A 25,587-nucleotide genomic window follows, 5' to 3' on the forward strand; every position below is an offset into this window, starting at 1 on the left:
TTAAAATGTAGTGTTGGAACTTTATTAAATTCCGTTCCACTACTGTAATTGAGCCTGAACCCTCTTTGTCTTTGGTATTCTTTCTAGCTAAAGCTTTGACAGTTCTAAGGAATTCTATTCTGAAATCATAAAAATAAAAAAAATCCGTTGTAACTTACAGATATTGTAATTGATAAATGTTTATACTGCAACATAATACTACCAAACTATTCTCATGGAAGAGAAAACTATGGGTTTAGAATTAGAGAGAGGGTTATGTGTGTGTGAGTGTAAATATGTATAATTTCATTATTTGTAAGAAAGTAAAATTAAAAATGGTGTTTTAACTTAAGAATTGTACTTTAAGGGATATGTGAGTTGAAATAAGCATATTTCTGAAGTTTGTTTTGACTGGGTAGATACTTATATTTGGGTGCTTTTTGCAGTGACATTGGTATAAAAGAGAAGTGACTGTCCCTAAAGTTAGGATCTGCCAGCTAAAGGAGTATGTGAATGCTTAAAGGAACGATTGTCCTTATTGTCAGTAGCATCATTTACTTGATTTGCTTTTTTTTAGATTTTTTTTTTTGATGTTGACCATTTTTTAAGTCTTTATTGAATTTGTTACAGTATTGCTTCTGTTTTATGTTTTGGTTTTTTGGCCCCAAGGCATGTGGGATCTTAGCTCCCTGACCAGGGATTGAACCCGCACCCCCTGCATTGGAAGGTAAAATCTTAACCACTGGACCACCAGGGAAGTCCCCCATTTACTTGATTTTAATAATTTTTTTGAAGATTCTTTGAGTGTCAAAAATGATCATGTATTGACAGTAACTATACCTTTGTGAAAACCAGGGAAATAGAAGCATAAAGATAAATTAATTCACTGGAAAAAAAAGCACAAAAAATAACTATAAAAATTGAGTTCTGAACTTGTATCTTTCAAACAGTGGGAGTGCATGATTGCAAATTAATAGAATCAGAATTCTCCGATTTGATTTGTGGAGTAGAACATTTGTTAGTTTTATGGGCCCCACAGTTTGAAAGGAGTACTTTTTCAATTTTTTTTTTTCTATATTTCTTTAGCATTTGAATAATCATCTTGGGCCTTCTCTTTTCTTTGCTTTCTTTGACTTTATTGCGCTGGGTTGTCAACTCTCAGCCTACGCCCCCACCTCTGTGATTTTCTTCTTGCTACTTTTCTCTCTTGGTTAAAATAGCACTGTTTAGTCAGAATTCACGTCTGTGCTCAGCCAGTGTTAGTCTTTCACTTTGCAAAAGGAATAGTGACTCAGGACCCTAGCACTTTCAAGAAAAGGTGGACTAGGAATGCTTTTATTTGTAACAGAAGTTCACTTTACAGGGTCTATTTCTTTGCACATAACAATTCTGGAGATAAGTGGCCTCTGGCATTGGTTCAGTGGCTTAAAGTTTTCAGTGCTGGGTCCATACAGTTCTCTTAGCTTCTTCTAATGGTTGCAAGATTCCAGGTTTCAAGATGGTTACTCCAATTCCAGGTATTACATTTGCATTAAGGCAGAAAGAAAGGGGAAGGAAGACGTTCTGGTAGTTGTGGCTCCCTGTCCTTTTTCAAAATACATAAAATCTTTCTCAGGGCATTTCCCTCGACATGCCCCACAGCAGTCTTTCATGAGATGTTTATTGTCCTGAACTTTATCACATGGGCATGCTAATCCGCAAGGGAGGCTGAGGAAGTGAGCGTTTAGCTTATCCAATTTAGACAGTTGGAGGCAGCAGGGAAGGGGATTGGAAATGAAGTCAGCCTCCAACTCTGGTAGCAGAAGTAGGGGAAATTGAAGTCACTTTTTTAAAAAAATTTTTTTGATTTTTATTTTTCTGGCTGCTCCATGCAGCATGTGGGATCTTAGTTCCCCAACCAGGAATCGAACCCATGCCCCCTGCATTGGGAGCACGGAGTCTTAACCACTGGACCGCCAGGGAAGTCCCTGAAATCACTTTTTAAATACAGAGGAGGTGGTGATACCTTGATCTCCCCAGAACAAGATAAATAAATAAATAAATATTATGTTAAGTGGAATTGGGGTGAGTTGGAGAAATAAAGTGAGAGAAGGAGGAGGTAGCAGACAATTTAGAAATCCTGGCCACAGGGTGCGACCTAACACACAAAACACACACAAAAATATGTGGCTGTCTGGTAAAGCAGAATTTAACTTTGGTGGACTATTACATTTAGCACTCTTCTGGATCAAGATTAATTGTATTTAGTGTCGAAGCAGTCTAAACTCAGCATGGTTATGGGCAGAATAGTTTCTTCTATCAGGATGAATATTAAGATACCCCCAGGTGATTGTAGTGACACAGTTTTTCCTGTTTTCTTAGCACACGGGTCAGCAAACTACTGCCATGGGCCAGATCTATCAGGGTGTCAGCTAAGTGCAGCCACACACGTTCATTTATGTGTCTTCTGTGGCTGTTCTTGCGCTACAGCTGCAAGTGGTGCAGTTGCAACAAAGACCCTGTGGCCTACATAGCCCGAAATATTTACTATCTGGCCCTCAGCAGAAAAGTTTGCTCGCCCCCACCTACCTTATAAGATTAAAGTAAAGGAAAAGGCATGTAAATAAGTCAAAGACTTAGACATGTGTTGTAGTTAGACCAATTTTGCATTTGGTATAAAAGGATTTGATTTGAGCATTTATTATTATTATTGTGAGTGAAGATTGGAGTAAATATTAGACCATGTTCAAAAATTAAAATGGTTTAGTTAGTATAATTGGTTTAATTAAGATTTTTTGAATCACCTAAAGATAAGTGGTATTTGTAGAATTTGTCAAAGAAAAGAGAATGAAAGGTATGATTAAAAAACAGTGACATCCGTGGTTTTTATTCCAAGTAGATTGCTCAAGTACAAATCCCCTTTACCAGTATAAACTTGTCAAAGGATAATGTAGATGATTTTACAGTACATAAAACTCTGTAAAACTTAGAAACATAAAACAAGGATATGATTTAAAACAATACAGTTTTAACTACAGATACATTAACCTCTCGTACATGAATGATTCAGACTCATGCATGAAATCAGATAATTTCAAATTATTTTAAAGCCTGTTTCTGTATGAGGAACTATATGGATTCTGATTTTTGGCATTTTAAAGGTGTGCTATCCTAATTTATAGGTTTTTTGTTTTAAAAGTTCTAATAACAGGATTTATTGATCAACTATACGAACCCAGACCAGTCCAGTCCCTTAGTAGAAAAGAGTAAAGATATTTTACATATTTGCATTTGGATCAGGCTTTTGAAGGATTTGTTCTTACATGAAATAGAGAATTTATTACTAAAACATAAAAATCCTTGGTAGTTTTCAGTCTTTGAACAAAGAAAGCTTATTTCTTGAGAAATTAACTATGTAAATGAATATGCCATTTACAAAGTCAAGCAGTCTGATGAACCTAGTTGATTTTTGCCTAGCTAAATGAGTATGAATGGAGGGATAAATCTGAAATGTAGAGAGAAATATGTCCAATAGGAATAATTCTAAAAGATGTTAGCATGTAATAGTATAAGACACAGAGGATGTAGCCATTACAAAAGTTGATTAATGTTTGAGCTGATTGTATTTCTAGAACATAGGTCTCAGGTCAGGATGGTATCAAAAGCTTACCGAAGGAAAGTAAAGTTTGATATTTTCTGATTTCACTGTTTTAACTGACAGAGCAAGGGAAGTGACAGAGAAGAAAGCACAATGGGCTTTAGAGTCAAAATTGTTTCAGCACTGCCTAGCTGTCTGACCTTGGGAATGCTACTGAACTTTTCTAAGTCTCTTTTTTCATCTATAATATATGGATAGCTAATAATGCCTTTTTTGCAGGCTTGTTGAAATTTGGCAGACTCTTTGCGTTGTGTGTGTAAAGAATCTAGCAGTGTTTCATACTTTGGGACACTGAAAAAAAGATAGCAATTCTCGTTATTACTACTATTAATATGGATGAGGGATGAGTTGACTAGCTTCTCTGTTTCTCGCTTCTGTGCCTTTCTTCAGTGGGGTTTTGATGGTTTTCATTAGGTTAAGCAGGTGCTTAGGCTGCTTAGAGGCCCAGTAGGAGAGTGAAATTGATCTGTTCTCTGCTTTATCTTCTATTTCTATGAAAGAGGAAACCTTTATGCATCATATATACCAGTTAGGTGCTCATTGAGAACAAACCAGGCCTTACTTTCCTGTCCCAGAAACCAGACTGACAGAAATGTTTGGTTTTTTCTCCTTCTGGTCTGTTTCCATTGTCTCTCTGATTGAGACTTAGTAAATGGAAGAGGTTTAGAGGTACTTAGAGCTTAGATTCTCAAGCCCATTGAAGAAAGAATTTTAAAGGAACCAACCTTAACCTTTTTGAGGAATGTTTTAGAATGAACCAAAGGTCTCAGTATGTCTGTACTGAAATTAGACTAGAGAAAATTCACAAGAATTTTATCTAATTATGTGAAAAGAAATCATTTGTGCAAATAGCAATAATACTTCAGAGGTATTCAAAGCTTTCCATTTAACTATATACATCTCTGCTACATGAGCCGAACTACCACGATCTGATAGACTTTTACCAAGAATAGGAACCATACTGTAGGAAGCTCTATCATAGATCTGGATGCAGTGGTCTTGGGTGGGTAGGCAGGGTGGGAAAAGATAGTAAATAGAAATAAGTTTCATGAGAAAGGAAATGAATTTCAAAAGAAAGAGTATGTCTTCCCTTTCTAATTAATCTTTCTGATCCTTCATAAGAAAAGGCAGGAGATTCTCCAGTCCTGGAAATAGTTTGGGGAGAATTAAAAATCTAAACTTAGTGAAGAAGCCTATAGGCAGAGGAGAGGGTATTGTGGTGTCTGGCAATGTGGTATATGAATATAGCAAAGTATGTTGCCCTACACCTTATCAACCTTTTGGTTTTGAATAAATACTGGGTTTTTGTTTTTTTATGTTTACAAATTGAATTTTATGGTGGTAGGATATATTCTGTGCACTTGGATAGTCAGTTTATTCCATTCAACAAGTGCTAGACAATATTGTTTTACTAATCTAATAACTATCTCTAGTACTGTAGAAGTTGTGCTTTTGGGGGCCATTTTATTTGCTCTGTGATGCTGTATAACTTAAGCAGGTTTTGGACCATTATTATTGTATATTGTCCTGTAATGTCATTATAAATCATAATAACAGATTAAATAACCCTTTACATTTGTATTACAAAGAAATAAGCATGCTTAAGGAAAGAACTAGTTATTACTAGTATTATTGTTGCCTAAGCTGTTCTTTTTTTTTTAATTAATCTATTTTTGGTTGCGTTGGGTCTTCGTTGCTGCATGCAGGCTTTCTCTAGTTGCAGTGAGCGGGGGCTACTCTTTGTTGCGGTGCACGAGCTTCTCGCTGTGGTGGCTTCTCTTGTTGCGGAGCACAGGCTCTAGAACGCAGGCTTCAGTAGTTGTGGTGCACGGGCTTAGTTGCTCTGTGGCATGTGGGACCTTCCCGGACCAGGGCTTGAACCCATGTCCCCTGCATTGGCAGGTGGACTCCCAACCACTGTGCCACCAGGGAAGTCCCTTTAAGCTGTTCTTAAAGATTATGTTGTTCTCTTAAAAATACTTAGATATTAATGCTAACTGAAGGGAGAAATTAATGATAGATGCTTGCAGAAAGTAAAAAAATATATTAAAATTTTATCTATATACAACTTCATTTCAATAAGCCTTTAGGGTTTGAGTTACTCTGTGGTAGTGAGTTATATTTACACTTTACTTTTCTGGAACTCATCCAAGAATAAGAATAAAAAGAAGTACTCCTCACCTGCTCTGGTCCCCTATATATGGACTTTTCTTATATGAAAATTCCTGAGGCTGTCACATATATAATAATAAACTCATTATCTGGTATCTAGTTTGTAAGTCCATTGTAGATTAGAAGTAGAAAATTAGAAGTAGGGAAAGGAGCTACAGTGAGAATATTGAAGCTGACAGGAGAGTCAGCTATTAAAAATGACATAAAAACTGAAAATGCACAGCAGTCTAGAGCTTCTCCCCACCTAGGTGTATCTCAAGGCCATCATATGTTAAATGAAGTACAGTACTTAACACTTGTAATGATAATTCTGAGGCATCAAAATAATGCTAAATTGTTTTTATCCCATTCTCTTTTCTTGGTACTTCTAGTACTTCTGTTAGTAAGACATCTTACATTTGTGTGTTGGTTTTCTATTTACAGAGCACTTTCACTTATACTTTTTAATCTTCACAATAACCTGATTAAGTTAGGTGAGGCAGATACTCATATCCTTATTTTACAGATAAAGATATAGGACTGGAGAGGTAACTGAAACAGCCCATTGCAGAGTTAAGAGTGAAACCTTTTGACACCAGCTGTCTTTGCACCAAATTATTTCTGCAGCAGTGAATGATACAAATATCAATAAGCCTTACTTTTCTAACCTGCTTTATAGTTAAAGCACAATTTTATCAAAAAATTAGATTTTACAGTGCTTTTTATCCAAAGTTGGTTAAAAAAAATGGGAAGGGGGAGCATTACTTAATAGAGTATAACCTAATTATCCAGAAATCCAGGTATGTAGAATGTTCCTGAGATTCACTTGTATTTTGGCTTTTCTATTCAGTCACCAAGTCTTTATCATTTTTCCCTCTGAAATGTTATTCTGAACCCATTGTCTTTTTTTTTAAAATTTTTATTGGGGTATAATTGATTTACAATGTTGTGTTAGTTTCAGGTGTACAGCAAAGTGAATCTGTTGGACATATTCATATATCCACTCTTTTTTAGCTTCTTTTCTCATATAGGCCATTACAGAGTATTGAGTAGAGTTCCCTGTGCTATACAGTAGGTCTTTATTAGTTATGTATTTTATATATAGTAGTGTATTTCATATGTGTCAATCCCAATCTTCCAATTTTACCCTCCCCCTGCTTACTCCCCAGTAACCATAAGTTTATTTTTCACATCTATCACTCTGTTTCTGTTCTGTAGATAAGTTCATTTGTAGCCTTTTTTTTAGATTTCACATGTGATATCATATGATATTTGTCTCTCTCTGTCTGACTTACTTCACTCAGCATGAGAATCTGTAGGTTCATCCATATTGCTGCAAATGGCATTATTTTGTTCTTTTCTTATGGCTGAGTAATATACCATTGTATATATGGATAAAGAAGTTGTGAACCCATTGTCTTTTGCTGTTTTCACTGACACTTCACTGCATTCCTGTGTAGTATCCTTTTGCCCATCTCCATTATCTACAACCACCCTTTGATTGACTTCATTTCATCACTGTTGCCAGATTAATCTTTCTTGAGGACTATTTTTATCACATCACTTGTCTTTTTAATAACTTGCTTTGGCTTCTTATGACCTAAAATATCAAATGCGTGTTCTTAATTTTGACGTTTAAGCCCTCCATTACTGATATCACGTAACACATGTGACCTTCATTTTTATGACTCCCTTGTGTGGTACCTACATACTAGGTAGGAAAAATTCATTAGTTTTTCCTACTTATTATAGTTTATTTCTATTTGTCATTGTTCCTTTCGCTAGTTTTCTTTGAGACTTCAGGACATTTTTCTGAAATTTTTTTAACAGTATTTGACTCTTAGAACTCTTCAAGCATTCATACCTATACCAACTGCCCTAACTTGTGCATCTTGTGCTTCCTTGGGCAACTGTAGTGCTCTTTCAGTAGTACTGGGTTTTGAATAAGAAAATTTACGTCAGTCTTGGATCAGTTAATTTATACCTTTGTGACTTTACACAGTCATTGAACGCAAGACCATGTCAATTTCATTTTAGAAGAATAAGCCAATTTAGTTGCTTTAGACTTGAGTAGTAGAGAAAGTGAAGGCTGTGAAGAAAAGGAGATATTATCTAGCCAAAGGGTATCTATATTTGAAGAAATGTTTTTTGTTTTGTTTTAAGGCTGGAAAAGAATGTTGAGTATATTTATATGTTGAAACAAATGTGCTAGGAAATGATTAAGATCTGCTTTCCATCTCATACTACCTTTTCTGATTTTTAGTTTTTCTTCTGTGAAAACGAAACAAGTCTTAAAGAAATCGTGATAAATATATCTAACTGTTAAACTTAGATGTTTTGGAGTATTAAGATATAAGATTGTGCTTTTTAACCACTTTGCCCTCTATTCTGGGCTTAGCAAGGTTCATTTGTTTACGTATGTATGTGTTTGTTATTTTAGTGTTTGCTATGGACTGAATTGTGCCTCTGCAAAATTCGTGTGTTGAACCCCTAACACCTCCCTCCCTCCCCCAATGTAACTATCTGGAGAAGGGATTTTAGGAGGTGATTAAGGTTAAATGAGGTCATGTGGATGAGTCCCTAATTCAATAGGACTGTGGCCTTATAAGAAAAGAAAGAGAGATCTCTCTCTCTCCCTCCCTTCTCTGCATCCCCCACATGTGAGGACACAGTAGCCATCTGAAAGCCAGGAAGAGAGCTCTCACCAGAAACCAAATCCTTTGAGACCTTGATTGGACTTTGCAGCCTCTAGAACTATGAGAAAATAAATTTCTGTTTTAAGCCACCCAGTCTATGGTATTTTGTCAGCCTGAGCAGATTTAGACAGTATTTAATGTGTACTTAGTTCTTTGGTATTTTTATTCTGTGTATATGTTGAAAAAGCCTTTCAGTGTATCTGTAAAAGGGTAATGTTTCTAAATTTCTAAATAATTAGTGTGGTTTCAGATATCATTCTCTGATAGTTTTCCTTTATTTTTAGTCTCCTGGTTGGGTATTATTGAACTTTGAACACTAATTTTTAAGATATTATTTTTTATTTTTTAATGAGATTTGCTTTTAAGGATTTTTCTGCCTTATTGTTTGAGATCCTTTTAATATCTGTGGTGCACCATTTTATAATAAAACAAATAGCTTTACTTTGCAGGTTTGGTTTTGACAGTGTTTTGATTTCTTTGACTTGCTGAAGGCTCTAGATGTGGAGCCTGAGCACCCCCAGAGAGCAATTTCTGTGTTGCTTTATAGTAAGTGATACTGGAATTCAAATAGATGCGGATTGGGGCTTCTAAAATAGCCCTACCCTAGTAGCTAAAGTATTCACTTTGATGCCCACATGTAAATAAGCTAAGCAGACTGAAATTCAAAAATATTTATTTTATACATTTCTGTTTAACTAAATTTGTTTTTAGTAATAGTTCTGCACTGGATAAACGGTAGTTAATCTGTTTAGCATAATTTAAAATTACTTTGGGAAGTTTCAACAGTTCTTGCATGAAGAAATAGACTTTTGATAAATCAATTCCATAATAATTATTGTTGAGGAGAGTTCATTATTTCATTTAGCCTTTTACATTAACTGATCTTCTTTAAAGGGCTGTTCTGACGTAATCTCTTCAGCTAAATCCATTTGCCATACCACAGCTTGTAATTGCTTTAGATTTGAAGAATATGATGAATGACTTTATTATTGACCAGTAGCAAATTTGTCTTAAGTGTTCTTAACCTCAGTATGGCCTTCACTTTTGAATAGTTAAATGATTCAGATGGTAATATTCTCACCTCGGTTATAGACTTATACAATAGCATTTCCTTTTTTATTTTTATACTTATGCCCAAGATTTTACATTTCCAACTCTAAATTTTCAGATGTAGTAAATCTAATTATGGTATAGTCACGTAATGACAAAAATTAACTGAATATCTGAAATAGATCTCCCTATAGATAAGATGGTAAGGATTGTCACCTTCTCCCAATTTCATTATCTTTTGTTAATACAGAAATCGCAGGCTGTTCAACTCTTTTCCTGAATGCTCAGGCTGGTGAAAAATGGAGAAAGAACGCTTCCTAACAAAAGTCTTACACATTCCTTGAATTTCTAAATAAATATGACCTAGAAAACTTAAATATCTAAAGATGATACTTGTTTATCTTCCAGTTGGTGTTCCAGTTGGTCAGTTTTCCTAATAGTAGTTATAATGTGTGTGTCTTATTTTTTGGCCATACCTTTAAAAGACCTTTATCTACACAAAGGCTGATAAAACACAGGAAAAATGGCAACAGGCAAAGGAGAAAAAAAGAAAGATGAAAGCAATACAAAAGAAGGTTAGAAATAATAGAAATTACCCTAATGAGAAATTTGTACTAGAGAAAGTTTGACAATTGAGAAGAGAGCCTAGGATATGGTGACAGAAGAGAATAGTTATTAGCTGAGTGCAGGGAAAAGTCGCCAGATAGCTACCTCTGTCTCACATAATAACCCCAAGGCATCCGTGTGCCAGGCTAAAAGCACAAGGACTAGTTTAACAGTCTAGAGGCAAAGGGAGTGAGAGGAGGTTTTAGTGTGATAGTAAGTGTAATCATTTAGAGATATCACAGCCTTTATAAGCATATTCTTCATATAGTATTATACAGTAATTTGAGATGGCAGAGAAGTGCTTTATGCTGCTAAGGCAGCTTTTTTATCTTTATTAAGTAAAAAATCTATATGAACAATTCTTTTGTAAACTTTTAGTTAATTAGCAATTGGGTATCTCAAATATGGCTTATCTCAATATGTGACATAATAAAAACACTGTAGTATTTTGGAAAGAACACGAAAATCATAAACTTGAAATCTTGACTTCATTTTACCTTTAAACTAGCTATATGACCTTGGATAAACTAACCTCTGCAAGTCTGAATTTTATCGTATTTAACATGTTAATAATATCTGAACTGTTTACCACAAAAGGTGATCAAAATTGTAAAAGTTCTATAAAAATTTGAAGTCTACAAAAATCTTTTCTCTCCCTGAAAAAGTTTACAACATACAAATGGATGTGAAGATATATTTGATAAATCATTTTATTTTTATTCTTTATTATATTCCCTCACACATTTAAAATGTTATCATTTCAAGCATGCTGTGAATTTAAATAAGCCTCTTTTTGTACCAAAGCAAATGCTATTATAATTCTTTTTCAAGTTATCATATATTTTATTTTGTTTTTATTAATGTTGATTTATAACATTATATTTCATCTGTACAATATTATATTTCTACTTCTGTGTACCCTACAATGTGCTCATCACCAAAAATTTATTTTCCATTCATCACCGTACAGTTGATCCCCTTTACCCATTTTGCCCTTCCCCCTACCCCCATGTAACCACTACTCTGTTCTCTGTATCTACATGTCTGTTTTTGTTTGGTTTGGTTTGTTCATTTATTTTATTCTTTATTAGTTTTTTATGTTCCACATATAAGCAACATCCCATGGTATTTTCCTTTCTCTGTCTGACTTATTTCACTTAGCATAATACCCTCAGGGTCCATCGATGTTGTTGCAGATGGCAAGATTTCATCTTTTTTATGGCTGAGTAGTATTCCTATATATATATATTATATCTTCTTTATTCATCTGTTCATGGGTACTTAGTTTGTTTCCATATCTTGGCTATTGTAAATAATGCTGAAATGAACATGGGGGTGCAGATATCTTTTTGGATTAGTGTTTTCATATTCTTTGGATAAATACCCAGAGGTGGACTAGTGAATCATATGGTAGTTCTAGTCTTAATTTTTTTTTGAGGAATCTCCATACTGTCTTCCATAGTATTTACACCAATTTACATTACCACTGACAGTTTATGAAGGTTCCCTTTTCTCCACATCCTCTCCAACACTTGTTATTTGATAGGGATTACATTGAATCTGTAGATTGCTTTAGGTAATGAGGACATTTGACAATGTTAATTCTTCCAAGCTAGGAGCATGGAATATCTTTCCATTTATATGTGTCTTCTTCAGTTTCTTTCAATAATGTCATATAGTTTTCAGTGTACAAGTCTTTCACCTCTTGGTTAAATTTATTCCTAGGTATTTTATTGTATTTGTTGCAATTATAAATGGGATTGTTTTCTTTTTCTCTCTCTGCTAGCTCATTATTGGCATATAGAAATGCAATGGATTTATGTTCCATTCTTTTCCTCTTCACCTTTTACGTTTTTGTTGTCTTAAATTATCCCTTTTTATGTTGTGGGTTTGTTACCAAATGGAGATAGCTATAGTTATTCTTTTACTTTCTTTTTTTCCCCTTTAACCTTTATACTATAATAAAGTGTTTAAAATCTATTCTGATAGATGCAGTTTTCCAGTTTTGTCTATTTATCACCTGCTCAAAGTTTTGTATATTTTTTCCATTTTGTTTCTGGTAGAAATGCTCCTGTCAACATCTCTTGTAAGACAGGTCGAGTGTTGATGACCTCCCTCAGCTTTTGTTTGTCTGGGGGAGTCTTTATTTCTCCTTCATATCTGAATGATAATTTTGCTGAATAGAGTGTTCTTGGGTGACAGGTTTTATCTTTCAGTATTTTGAGAGTGTCATTTTACTCCCTCCTGGCCTGTAGGGTTTCTGCTAAGAAATCTGCTGGTAGCCTAATAGGGGTTTCTTTGTAGGTTATCATCCTTTTTTCCCTGGCTGCCTTGAAAATTCTTTGTCATTGACTTCTGACAATTTTTTTATATTTCTGGTAGAAGGTCTTTTTGCATTGAGGTAATTAAATGTTCTCTTAGCTTCATGGACTTGTATATCCAGTTTCTTTCCCAAGTCTGGGAGGTTCTCAGCTATAATTTCTTTAAATAAGCTCTGCTCCCTTCTCCCTTTCTTCTCCTTCTGGGATACCCATTATCCTAATGTTGCCTTTTCTAAAAGAGATGAACAGCTCTCATAGGATTTCCTTATATTTTTTTTTACATCTTATTTCTCTTTCCTTTTCCACTTGTATCATTTCTATATTTCATCTTCCAGCTCACTAACTCTCTTTCATATAGTCTGCTCTATTTCCAGTGCTTTCTAATGCATTCTTAATGTTGTTTATTGTGTTGTTCAGCTTAAGAATTTGATTGATTCTTGTTTAATTCTTTTTTAGAGTTTCAGTCTCTTTGGTAAAGTATTCCACTTGTTAATTAATTGTATTCCTGAGCTCATTAAACTGCCTTTCTGAGTTTTCTAGTATCTTGTTGAGTTTTTTCATGACAACTATTTTGAATTCTCTATCAGTTAGATTGCAATATTCCATGACTTGAAGTTTAGTTTCTGCAGAATTGTCATTTTCTTTTTGTGGTATGGTGTTACTGTGGTTCTTCATGTTGCTTGAATTGTTCCTTTGCCTGCTCATTTGAAGTTAAATGACAGGTTAAGAGTTAGTTTCCTTTCTTTTGTTTTCTGGTAGGTGGCACTATCACACAAGTTTTTGGCTTCTCTTACCTGCACTGCCTCTATATTTGAGAGTGGCACTTTCCAGCCTCTACCATCTCTGTAAGAGGTGTGGCTTCTTGCCTCCATTATTGCCTCTTGTGCCACCTGGGTTGTTGCTGCCTTGCTTCTTCCAGAGCCACTGTCATCCATCAGGATGGTGGGCTCTTTCCTTCTGTCTGGGATCCCCTGAGACACAGGCTACACCGTGGGCTGAGTGCTGCATTGGTGGGGGAACTGGGATTGCACAGGCACCTCCACCGTGTTTGTGTTTGTAAGGTTTGTGGGTTCCACCACTGTGGATGGTGGGGCAGAGGCTGGGGTCATGGGCACCTCAGCATTGGAGAGGTAGGGTCCCAGGCCCCACTGCTGCTGCTGCCCAGGTTACCTGCAGTCATGGTCATTGGTGCCGTTTGGTGGCCGGAGTTGTGTGCACCGCCTTCCCTGCTGCTACTAGGTTCTCTGTAGCTGTGGGCTCTGCTGCCATGGTCAGAGGGCCAGGATTGCAAGCACCATCTCTGCTCTTCCCTTGGTTCTGCCTTCTCTATGTGTTTCAGCCTACCCACCTTTAGACGTACAGATGTGTGGAATTCTCCGGCATCCTGTTGTGTCGGGCAGAGGCACCTTTGATGAATTGTATTACTGGTTGTAGATTAAAGTGGGGAGACAAAAGTAGTTTTTCATCCTGCCATGTTTCTGAAATCACTCTGTATTATAAATCTTTCAAAAGTTATCTTTTATTCCAGATGCTGTCTTCTATTTGAAGTTTTTGTTGCTGTTGTTGTTGTTTGCCTTTAGAGTTCTCATTCAGATTTCTGTTGCCCAAAGGGTGTCTAGGTTTCTAGTTTTTGAAGAGACAATATAGTTTTTGAAGCAAAATGTTTTTTGATTATATGAGTGAGTGTGCTTTAAAATTTTTAAAGCAGTTTTAAGGAAGTATTTTGTTAAGAGAAATCAGGTGGGAATTGCTAAGGAATCTCATGCTGTTCTGACAAGGTGTAGAAGAGATCACAAGGAAAGTAATACAGAAACAAAGCTGAAAAGACTAGGATTAGATGGAACCTACTTAAGGATATTTTGTGAATCTGTGTCAAGATTAAGCTTCCTTGTATATAACAAGAAATGCCAAAGTTAACAGTAATCAAAACAGGATATATGTTTATTTAGTTTTCACGTAAAAGACATCTGAGTTTTGGCAATTTGAGGTAGATATGATGACTAGATTTTTGGGGAGGCACAACTTTTTTATCTTGGCATTCTGAGCTTCAGCCATCGTGTGCACATTCTAATCAGCAGGAAGGAGTCTGTTAATTTTGAAAAGTTTGTTCTCAATTTAGTTTTAATTTTAATTTTCAGTGTTGGATTTGGAAATATGGTCAATTTCTGTATATTGATTTTATATCTTCTGACCTTGCTAAATTCTCCCTTGTTAATTGTAATAGTTGTTTTACAGGTTTCTTCGGGTTTTATATTCAACCAATTATGTCATCTGCAAATGAAAGCAATTAGTTCTTTTTGTCTACTCTGTCTGCCTTTTATTTCTTTTTCTTGCCTTATTGCAATACCTCCAGTTAGGTACTGAACAGAAATGATGAGTGAGAACATCCTTGTCTTGTTCCACATGTTAGTGGGAAATACATATTTCATCCTTAAGATTGATTTAGCTGTATGGTATTTTGATGGGTGCCATTTATCATACTGAGGAATTTCTATTTTATATCTAGTTTTCTAAAAGTTTCTTTTTTCATTCTTAAGTTGTCAATGAACATTGATTATTCATAGTACTTGACATTTGATTACATATTTATTTATTGTCTATTTCCCTCATGGGACATCATTTTTGTCTTGTGCACTACTGTACATTGAGAGTCTAGCATAGTACCTGGTACTCTGTATGTATTCAAAAAATACTTGTTACATGAACGAATTTTAAACATACATGAGTTGCTTGATCAGACTCTGAAGAGAGAACTTGTACTTTACTGCTGGAACTGAATGATCATAGCACTTTATTGCCACATGGTGATATATATATAAATTGTAGTAAAAGCTTCTTGGGAGGTGAATAAACTTATGAGAACTAAAACTGCAAATGCTTGGGCTGATGTGACAGTTATAATTTCAAATAAACATATACTTATTATATATAACAAGACTGTGTCTGAGATTTAGCAAATATTTTTCACATTTGGTAGGTGCTGAAGTGTTTTCTCTTTTCCTGGATGCTAGAAAAGGCTGAAGGATCAGCTTAATTACACATGTTAAAGAAACAGAATAAATTGTGAAAGTTGACACAAGTAGAGTGAGGGCAAAGGCATTTCTATATTTGCATTCCTGCTCTGTCAGCATTTCCTTGCTATTAGGTGTTAGCCAAATTTGAATTTTAAACAACAGGGATTTTCCAGCTTCTTAATTTCTTGCACTAAATATTTAATGTATTTCAAGAAAGTCCATCTTACGGCCGAGAAGGAAACTTTAGGTTTGTTCTTAAATATCCAATCCAACTAATTCTGTAGAATTAGTTCTGTGGAATTCACTGAGACATAAATGTAGAACTGAGTGGGATTTATCTGTTTTATCAGGCAGCATCTTCTAATGAAACTGTCTATCCTCTATACTGGTATGATTACCAATGTGTATTTTCACTTCTTAGCCTCCATTAAAAATAAAGAACCATGTGCCACATATATGTTAATAATTTTTTTTAAATGCAGTTCAAATATTAAAACTTTCTTATTTATGTTAAATGGTCAATCTTGTAAAATATTGATATTTTTACATGCAGGTTAGCCCTTCTTATGATCAAATTACCCGAGGGCAATAGTATTGGGAGTACTGTTTTAGTAATAAAGATTATAGTATGGATAAGTTCCCTACAAGGCCCCATGATGGTAATATCCCTAGATTTTGTCATTAAAGAAAACTGCTGAGAGGCGATAATTTTTTTTTTTTTGTATGTGTCCTATTTTCATTAATGCATGGTAATTGATGGAGCTGCAGTGACTTGTAGCAGTAATGAGTTCTAAACATAATAATGCACTCTTTTCTAATAAGTGAGCACTGCTGGGTTTTAAAAGCATACTAAATCAGTTGCTTTAGTATGAATTTATTAGTTTTTTTCAGCATTAGCTTTAATAGTAGTTATTTACATAAGCGTACATCCCATTAACTGCCATCAGGGCTGGAAAACATGCTGAACTGTTCATATTTTCATATAATTATTGAACATAATGGTTTCATTTGCATTTCTAAACAGTGATGTTTCTGTCAGCCTTGAAAATAGTGTCTTTACGCAGTCCCTATTTCACATCCACTTATTTGACATCGTTAAATTTTATGCTAATGTGCTTCCCTAGAATATCATCAGTAGGACAGATGCTTGTGCTTTAATATACAAATCAGGGATGCTTTTCCATCCCCCCAATGGCAAAGGAAATTTTTAAAATCTGCACTTTTAGATATAGAGTCTGTCTCCATATAAATAGGTTTATGAAATAAAACTTTTATAATCTGGTTTTCTCTTCAAAATACTTCATTATGAATAGCTATTTACCTGACTAAGGTTAGTTTTGTTGTCTTGAATGAGGCGATATGAGTCTTAGTAAAGATATTGTTGCTTATGAATATTTAGAATTCTGCTTCTGAAATGTTGATCTTGAGATGCACGCTTTTCAGTGCCTTTGCATATATCAGGCCACAGCGTTAGTTTTGAAAGTATTCCCTGTATTTTTGTTCCTTTAGTTTCAGAACCTAGATTGTAATAGCTCATGGTGGAAGCTGTTATGTTAATGCTCTTGGGCATCTAAGCTTTTTGTATGCACTTAGAAAATGCTCAATGTAAAAAAGTCACTTGGTGGGGGTGGGGTGCAGGATGGGATGCCACGAGCATGTCAGTGAGGTAGATGAACTAATATGAAAGGACAGATTTTCTGGAAAAACTCAGTGCCTTTTGGACATCTATGTGTACTATCAGCTTTTATTTCTCCAACGTTGTGGATGCTTTTGTGAATGCTGTCAATTGAACAGCTGGTTGGAAAAGTTTAAACAGGAGCAACCAATTAAAGAATTGTTTTGGGAGTTAATTCAGGTCTTTTTGGGGATTACCACTTTTTTTTTTTTTCCTTTCTTTTCTTGTGTTCTTACAGCTCAAGGTGGCATTTTATTGTTGACTCTTAGTGGACCTGCAGTGCCAGAGCTGACTCTGCAAAGTTCAAAATGCAAGGTTGGCATTCTGGCAAGATAGGCTAAAGAAAAATCTTCAAGAGCTCTTGCCCCAAATTACTTGCTAAAAATATTTTAGAACTGATAGAGCATAAAACTGATGTAGCATAAAAGGATTATTTGCATAGAAATATTATTTGGTTTAAACAGGTCAGGAGGCAACTGAAATTTGGGGGAATTTCCAGGGAAGAAGTATGATAAGGGCTGTGAAGAAACTACTACGGAGGTGGAGTTTCATAGCTATTCAGTTTTACCCCAACTGTTTAATGAATTTTCTCTGAGATTAGTACTTCTCACAACAATGGGATCCTCTGAACTATGGTATTGAAAACATTGGTCATGCCCTTCTGCCTAGGGAAAATGCAGCCTTCATAGTTGCCAGGTAGACATTGTATGTGAAAAATTTTAGGAAGTTCTTAAAATCTAGCCTTATTATAAGCAAGGCGATATTTTCAGTTATTTATAAAACTATTTGTGATTGCATTCTTTAGCAACGAAACTCTTTTTGGTGGGGTGCAGTTTTTCACAAAACTAAAGAAATACATTCCCTGTCACCAAAAAATACCATTTATCTTTTTCCTCCCTGTGCACATTTCTCTCTTTTCTGGAAAGAGATTTAATGCTGAAATGAAAATTTCATCCGCCTATTCAGTTTTAAAGTGTCATGATACTTAATTTTGACAACTTGCCCCTGAATGTCTCTGTTGCTGTAGAACGTTACTGCCTTCAAGGTTGCAAAGGAGGTGTGTTTTAAGTGCTATGTGACTGGTTTCCAAGCCCTGACTTGAGAGGATAAAAGAATTCTAAATTTTGTTTTACGACAGCCTCTTTGTAGGTTTCTTATAAAGTTAAAAATTTGAGACCAAGTCAGGTATTTTCCATAATGTGCCAGCCAGTAGGAGGACATTACCTGTTTGGTTATACTTATTTTCTCTTTTATGGCTGGGGGAACACAATTACCACCACCCTTATAGAGAGGTGCCAAGTGCTTTGAAATAAACATCAAGCACTGTGAGATGCCTGAGTGCCACATGTTGTGCAAAACTGCAGGGACTCTTCGGCATCCACTGTGTTACACCTGTTTAAGGAAACTTTAATTTAGGGTATTTGATTTTTCAGTTCATATATTTTATTTATTTTGTCATTTCTGGGTATGACAGTAATTACTCTTAAAATTCTCTAGCCTGAGATATTTACAAATATATATCTGTTAATCTTTCCTCAGCTATATGATTAGTGCTAGTATTTGAGGACATGGGGGAGCTTTGGAATACTTGAAAATTAATGCCTTAATTAAAAACTTTTAACCTGTTTTTCCTGATTTCAAAAACAGTACATGTACATTATGGGATATTTTGGAATAATGCAGAATATTGCTTTATTCTTGAAATCATCAGTGTGGTGTATTCATGTTTTCCTAGTTCATCATTTAATCATCACTTGAGTAGCTACTTGTATATAGGTTTATATAACTTGACATTACAATGAAAGAATTTTTTAGCTCTCTTACCTTTAATTTTGTATGAATTAATTATATTATTTAAGGTAAAATATTAAACATCTGTTTTAAGCACAACAGAAAAGCCAGCCAAAATATGTTTAATGGTATATATTTACAGTAATACTTGCCAGTTCAATTGTATAATGGTATTTGTGAAAGCTCTCTGCTCAGTTTTGTGGTTATGCTTAGGTCTTTCAAGTGAGGAGGGTGGGGGAGGACCCAAAAGAAAGAGAAATCTGAAATTGATGTGATTTTAAGGGAAATGTTGGGGGAAAAAAATTTCCATAGAGCTCATATATTGCACAGAACACCTGTGCTTTAACTAAGCCAGGTGGTTAGATGGCTCTGTGATGTGTGTAAATAACTCTTTAAACTTCAGGTTCCTTCTCTGAAAAGTGAGGATCGTAATAGTATTTATTTCGAGGAGTTGTTTTGAAGGTTAAATGAAATAATTCATATGACTAACCACATTAGAATCACTCAGAAAACTTCCTAGAAGGCAGGCAATGCTAAAGTGATCCTGGCTTGCTTTATTCACTTTCCTCTCATCTTCTAGTCCCTTGCAACTCCAAGCATACTCCATGGAGTTGTAATGTCAGCATCCACAGCAATACCTGGAAGCTTGTTAGAAATGCAGAATCTGGGACTTCCCTGGTGGTCCAGTGGTTAAGATTTTGCCTTCCAGTGCAGGGGGTGCAGGTTTGATCCCTGGTTGGGGAGCTAAGATCCCACATGCCTCGGAGCCAAAAAACCAAAACATAAAACAGAAGCAATATTGTAACAAATTCTGTAAGGACTATAAAAATGGCCCACATCAAAAAAAAAAAAATCTTAAAAAAAAAATGCAGACTCTTAGACCTCATGCCAGATTTTATTTTTTCAGAATCTGCATTTTAACAAGACCCCTGTATAGTAGTATTTATACTAATTTCTTTAAATAAGGAATGTTTAGTGTAAGAGATATGAGCAGTGGATAAATAAAAGCTTTTGCTCTCTTTTCTCAGTTCTCACTTTCCAATTAATATCTTTGGATAATGAAGGGATGCGTATATGAGAGGAGTGTATTGTATTAACTTGTATTCTGCTGCTGTTAGGTGGGTTATTCTACAAGTGTCAGATGTGTGCTGTAAAGCTTCTCTATGCCTATTGATTTTTCATCTACTTGTTTTATCAATTACTGTGAAAGAGGAATTGAAATCTCTGAGTATAATTGTGGATTTATCTATTTCTCCTTGAAGTTCTTTCAGTTTTTGCTTCATGTATTTGGAAGATCTGCTTTTAGTTGCACAGAAGTTAGAGATTATCTCTTCCTGATGAATTGACCTCATTATCATTATGAAATGACCTTCTTTATTCCTGGTAATATTCTTTGCTCTGAAATCTACATTGACTAATATTTCTTGAGCTACTCCAGCTTCTTTTGATTAGTGTTATCATGGTATATTTTTTGTATCCGTTATGTTTTAACCTAATTGTGTCTTTATATTTAAAGCACATTTCTTGTAGCCAGGACATAGGTGAGTCTTGCTTTTTAATCCAATCTGACATCTATACCTTTTAATTAGGGTATTTAGACCATTTGCATTTTATGATTCTTGATATGTTGGTTTTGAGTTTATCATTTTGCAATTTGTCTTATTTGATCTTTGTTCCTCTTCTCCTTTTTTTTCCTGCCTTTGGATTAATTGAATATTAAAAATTTTTATCTCCTTTGTTGGCTTATTAATTATCACTTTGTTCTTTTTGGTATTTAATGGTTGCTCTAAGGTGTATATATTCACCTAACTATTAACAGTCAACCTTCCAATGATGGATTATACCATTTTAACTACCTTACAATAGTGTAATACCATTTCTCACTCCCTGATCTTTGTACAGTTGTCAAGATACATTTTAATTTTATACCCATACCTTATTTTTTGTGTTAGAAATCAGTTAGCTTTAAGGAGGTTTAAATAAGACAACATATATTTACCCTTATAACTACTGCCAGTGCTCTTCATGTAGTCCATATTTCTGTTACGACTTCCTTCTGCCTGACAGACTCCCATTAACAATTAGTGTTGGTATGAATTCTTTGTTTTTGAATATATGAAAAAGTCTTTGTTTTTCCTTCATTTTTTAAGTTTTTTCCCTTAAGTTCGTTAAAAATGTTGCTCCGCTATCATTACACAGTCATTTCTACCAATGAGCCGTGGTTGCCCTTTGTCTTACTGACCACCTTCCTTTTTACCTCTAAGCACAGCTCATTCACTGACTCCCATATCTGCAAATTATTGAATAACATCTCATCATTGCTGATAAGTACTTATTGATGTTTTTGCAGGGCCTAATACTTCATTACTTTTTATCACTTAATAGTACTACATCGTATGGATGTACCACAGTTAATTAATCTACTCATTTATTAAAGGATATCTAGGTTGCTTCTGTTTTTTAGTGATTATGAATAAAGCTATTATAAACATTTACAGACAAGTTTTGTGTGGACATGAGTTTTCAGAACAATTAGGTAAATATCTAGGAAAATGATTGCTGGATTGAATGGTAAAAATATATTTAGATTTGTAAGATACTGCCAGATTCTCTCCCAAAATGGCTGCAACATTTTACATTACGACCAGCAGTGAATTAGAGTTACTCTTGCTCTGCATTCTCACCAACTACTGTTATTTTCAGTGTTTTTGGACTTTAGCCGTTCTAATAGGTATGCAGTGGTAGCTCATTGCCTTTCCTTAATAACATTAGATTTTTTTTTTTTTTTTTTTGCGGTACGCGGGCCTCTCACTGCTGTGGCCTCTCCCGTTGCCGAGCACAGGCTCCGTGGCCATGGCTCATGGGCCCAGCCGCTGCGCGGCATGTGGGATCTTCCCAGACCGGGGCACGAGCCCGTGTCCCCTGCATCGGCAGGCGGACTCTCAACCACTGCGCCACCAGGGAAGCCTGACATTAGATTTTAATCATGTCTTGATATGCTAATTTGTCACCTATGTTCTTTGGTGAGGTGTCTGATAATATCTGTGGCCTATTTTTATTTTTTTAACATCTTTATTGGGGTATAATTGCTTTACAATGGTGTGTTAGTTTCTGCTGTATAACAAAGTGAATCATGTATACATATATCCCCATATACATATATGTATACATATATCCCCATATCCCCTACCTCTTGGATCTCCCTGCCGCCCTCCCTATCCCACCCCTCTAGGTGGTCACAAAGCACTGAGCCGATCTCCCTGTGCTATGCAGCTACTTCCCACTAGCTATCTATTTTACATTTGATAGTGTGTGTATGTCAGTCCTACTCTCTAACTTTGTCCCAGCTTCCCTTCCCCGTCCCCGTGTCCTCAAGTCCAGTCTCTACGTCTGCATCTTTATTCCCGTCCTGCCCCTAGGTTCATCAGAACCATTTTCTTTTTTTTTTTAGATTCCATAATATGTGTAAGCATATGGTATTTGTTTTTCTCTTTCTGACTTACCTCACTCTGTGTGACAGACTCTAGGTCCATCCACCTCACTACAAATAACTCAATTTTGTTTCCTTTTATGGCTGAGCAATATTTCATTGTATATATGTGCTACATCTTCTTTATCCATTCATCTGTCGATGGACACTTAGGTTGCTTCCATGTCCGGGCTATTGTAAATAGTGCTGCAGTGAACATTGTGGTACATGACTCTTTTTGAATTATGGTTTCTCAGGGTATATGCCCAGTAGTGGAATTCCTGGATCATATGGTAGTTCTACTTTTATTATTTTATGGGACCTCCATACTGTTCTCCATAGTGGCTGTATCAATTTACATTCCCACCAACAGTGCAAGAGGGTTCCCTTTTCTCCATACCCTCTCCAGCATTTATTGTTTGTAGATGTTTTGTTGATGGCCATTCTGACCATTGTGAGGTGATACCTCATTGTACTTTTGATTTTCATTTCTCTAATGATTAGTGATGTTGAACATCCTTTCATGTGTTTGTTGGCCATCTGTATATCTTCTTTGAAGAAATGTCTATTTAGATTTTCTGCCCATTTTTGGATTAGGCTGTTTGCTTTTTGATATTGAGCTGCATGAGCTGCTTGTATACTTTGGAGATTAATCTTTTGTCGGTTGCTTCATTTGCAAAAATTTTCTCCCATTCTGAGGGTTGTCTTTTCGTCTTGTTATGGTTTCCTTTGCTGTGCAAAAGCTTTTAAATTTCATTACGTCCCATTTATTTATTTTTGTTTTTATTTCCATTTCTCTAGGAGGTGGGTCAAAAAGGATCTTGCTGTGATTTATGTGATAGAGTGTTCTGCCTATCTTTTCCTCTAAGAGTTTGATGGTGTCTGGCCTTACATTTAGGTCTTTAATCCATTTTTAGTTTATTTTTGTGTATGATGTTAGGGAGTGTTCTAAGTTCATTCTTTTACATGTAGCTGTCCAGTTTTCCCAGCACTACTTATTGAAGAGACCGTCTTTTCTCCATTGTATATTCTTGCCTCCTTTATCAAAGATAAGGTGACCATATGTGCATGGGTTTATCTCTGGGCTTTGTATCCTGTTCCATTGATCTGTATTTCCGTTTCTGCGCCACTACCATGCTTTCTTGATTACTGTAGCTTTGTAGTATAGTCTGAAGTCAGGGAGTCTGATTCCTCCAGCTCCGTTTTTCTTTCTCAAGATTGCTTTGGCTATTTGGGGTCCTTTGTGTTTCTATGCAAATTGTGAAATTTTTTGTTCTAGTTCTATGAAAAATGCCATTGGTAGTTTGATAGGGATTGCATTGAATCTGTAGATTGCTTTGGGTAGTAGAGTCATTTTCACAATGTTGATTCTTTCAATCCAAGAACATGGTATATCTCTCCATCTGTTTGTATCATCTTTAATTTCTTTCATCAGTGTCGTACAGTTTTCTGCGTACAGGTCTTTTGTCTCCTTAGGTAGGTTTATTCCTAGGTATTTTATTCTTTTTGTTGCAATGGTAAATGGGAGTGTTTCCTTAATTTCTCTTTCAGATATTTCATCATTAGTGTATAGATATGCAACAGTTTTCTGTGCATAAATTTTGTATCCTGCTACTTTACCAAATTCATTGATTAGGTCTAGTAGTTTTCTGGTAGCATCTTGAGGATTCTCTATGTATAGTATCATGTCATCTGCAAATAATGACAGCTTTACTTCTTCTTTTCCAATTTGGATTCCTTTTATTTCTTTTTTTTCTCTGATTGCTGTGGCTAAAACTTTCAAAATTATGTTGAATAATAGTGGTGAGAGTGGGCATCCTTGTCTTGTTCCTGATTTTAGAGAAAATGGTTTCAGTTTTTCACCATTGAGAACAATGTTGGCTGTAGGTTTGTCATATATGGCCTTTATCATGTTGAAGTAGGTTCCCTCTATGCCTACTTTCTGGACAGTTTTTATCATAAATGGGTGTTGAATTTTGTCAAAAGCTTTTTCTGCATCTATTGAAATGATCATATAGTTTTTATCCTTCAATTTGTTAATATGGTGTATCACATTGATTGATTTGCGTATATTGAAGAATCCTTACATTCCTGGGATACACACCACTTGATCATGGTGTATGATCGTTTTAATGTGCTGTTGGATTCTATTTGCTAGTATTTTGTTGAGGATTTTTGCATCTATGTTCATCAGTGATATTGGCCTGTAGTTTTCTTTTTTCGTGATGTCTTTGTCTGGTTTTGGTATCAGGGTGATAGTGGCCTCGTAGAATGAGTTTGGGAGTGTTCCTCCCTCTGCTATATTTTGGAAGAGTTGAGGAGGATAGGTGTTACGTCTTCTCTAAATGTTCAATAGAATTCACCTGTGAGGCAATCTGGTCCTGGGCTTTTGTTTGTTGGAATATTTTTAATCACAGTTTCAATTTCAGTGCTTGTTATTGGTCTATTTATATTTTCTATTTTTTCCTGGTTCAGTCTCAGCAGGTTGTGCTTTTCTAGGAATTTGTCCATTTCTTCCAGGTTGTCCATTTTATTGGCCTATACTTGCTTGTAATAATGTCTCATGATCCTTTGTATTTCTGCAGTGTCAGTTGTTACTTCTCCTTTTTCATTTATGTTTGAGTCTTCTCCCTTTTCTTCTTGATGATGTTGGCTAAACATTTATCAATTTTGTTTATCTTCTGAAAGAACCAACTTTTAGTTTTATTGATCTTTGCTGTCGTTTCCTTTATTTCTTTTTCATTTATTTCTGATCTGATCTTTATGATTTCTTTCCTTCTGCTAACTTTGGGGGATTTTTGTTCTTCTTTCTCTAATTGCTTTAGGTTTAAGGTTAGGTTCTTTATTTGAGATTTTTCTTGTTTCTTGAGGTAGGATTGTATTGCTATAGACTTTCCTCTTAGAACTGATTTTGCTGCATCCCATAGGTTTTGGGTTGTCGTGTTTTCATTGTCATTTGTTTCTAGGTATTTTTTGATTTCCTCTTTGATTTCTTCAGTGGTATCTTGGTTATTTAGTAGTGTATGTTTAGCCCCTGTGTGTTTGTATTTTTACTGTTTTTTCTTGTAATTGATATCTAGTCTCATAGTGTTGTGGTCAGAAAAGATACTTGGTACGATTTCAGTTTTCTTAAATTTACCAAAGCTTGATTTGTGACCCAAGATATGATCTCTCCTGGAGAATATTCCATGCGCACCT

General features: G+C 35.3%; 1 protein-coding gene across 12 annotated transcripts in view; it reads left to right on the forward strand.

The window, feature by feature from the left end:
- Positions 1-25,587, forward strand: part of KIAA1328 (KIAA1328 ortholog) — a 370,157-nt gene that overhangs the window by 54,874 nt on the left and 289,696 nt on the right. The gene's annotated exons all lie outside the window — the stretch shown is intronic.

Source organism: Delphinapterus leucas, chromosome 14, assembly GCF_059928025.1.
Source record: "Delphinapterus leucas isolate spDelLeu-1000000601 "Yukka" chromosome 14, BTC_Dleu_Yukka2, whole genome shotgun sequence".
Classification (NCBI taxonomy): Eukaryota; Metazoa; Chordata; class Mammalia; order Artiodactyla; family Monodontidae; genus Delphinapterus; species Delphinapterus leucas.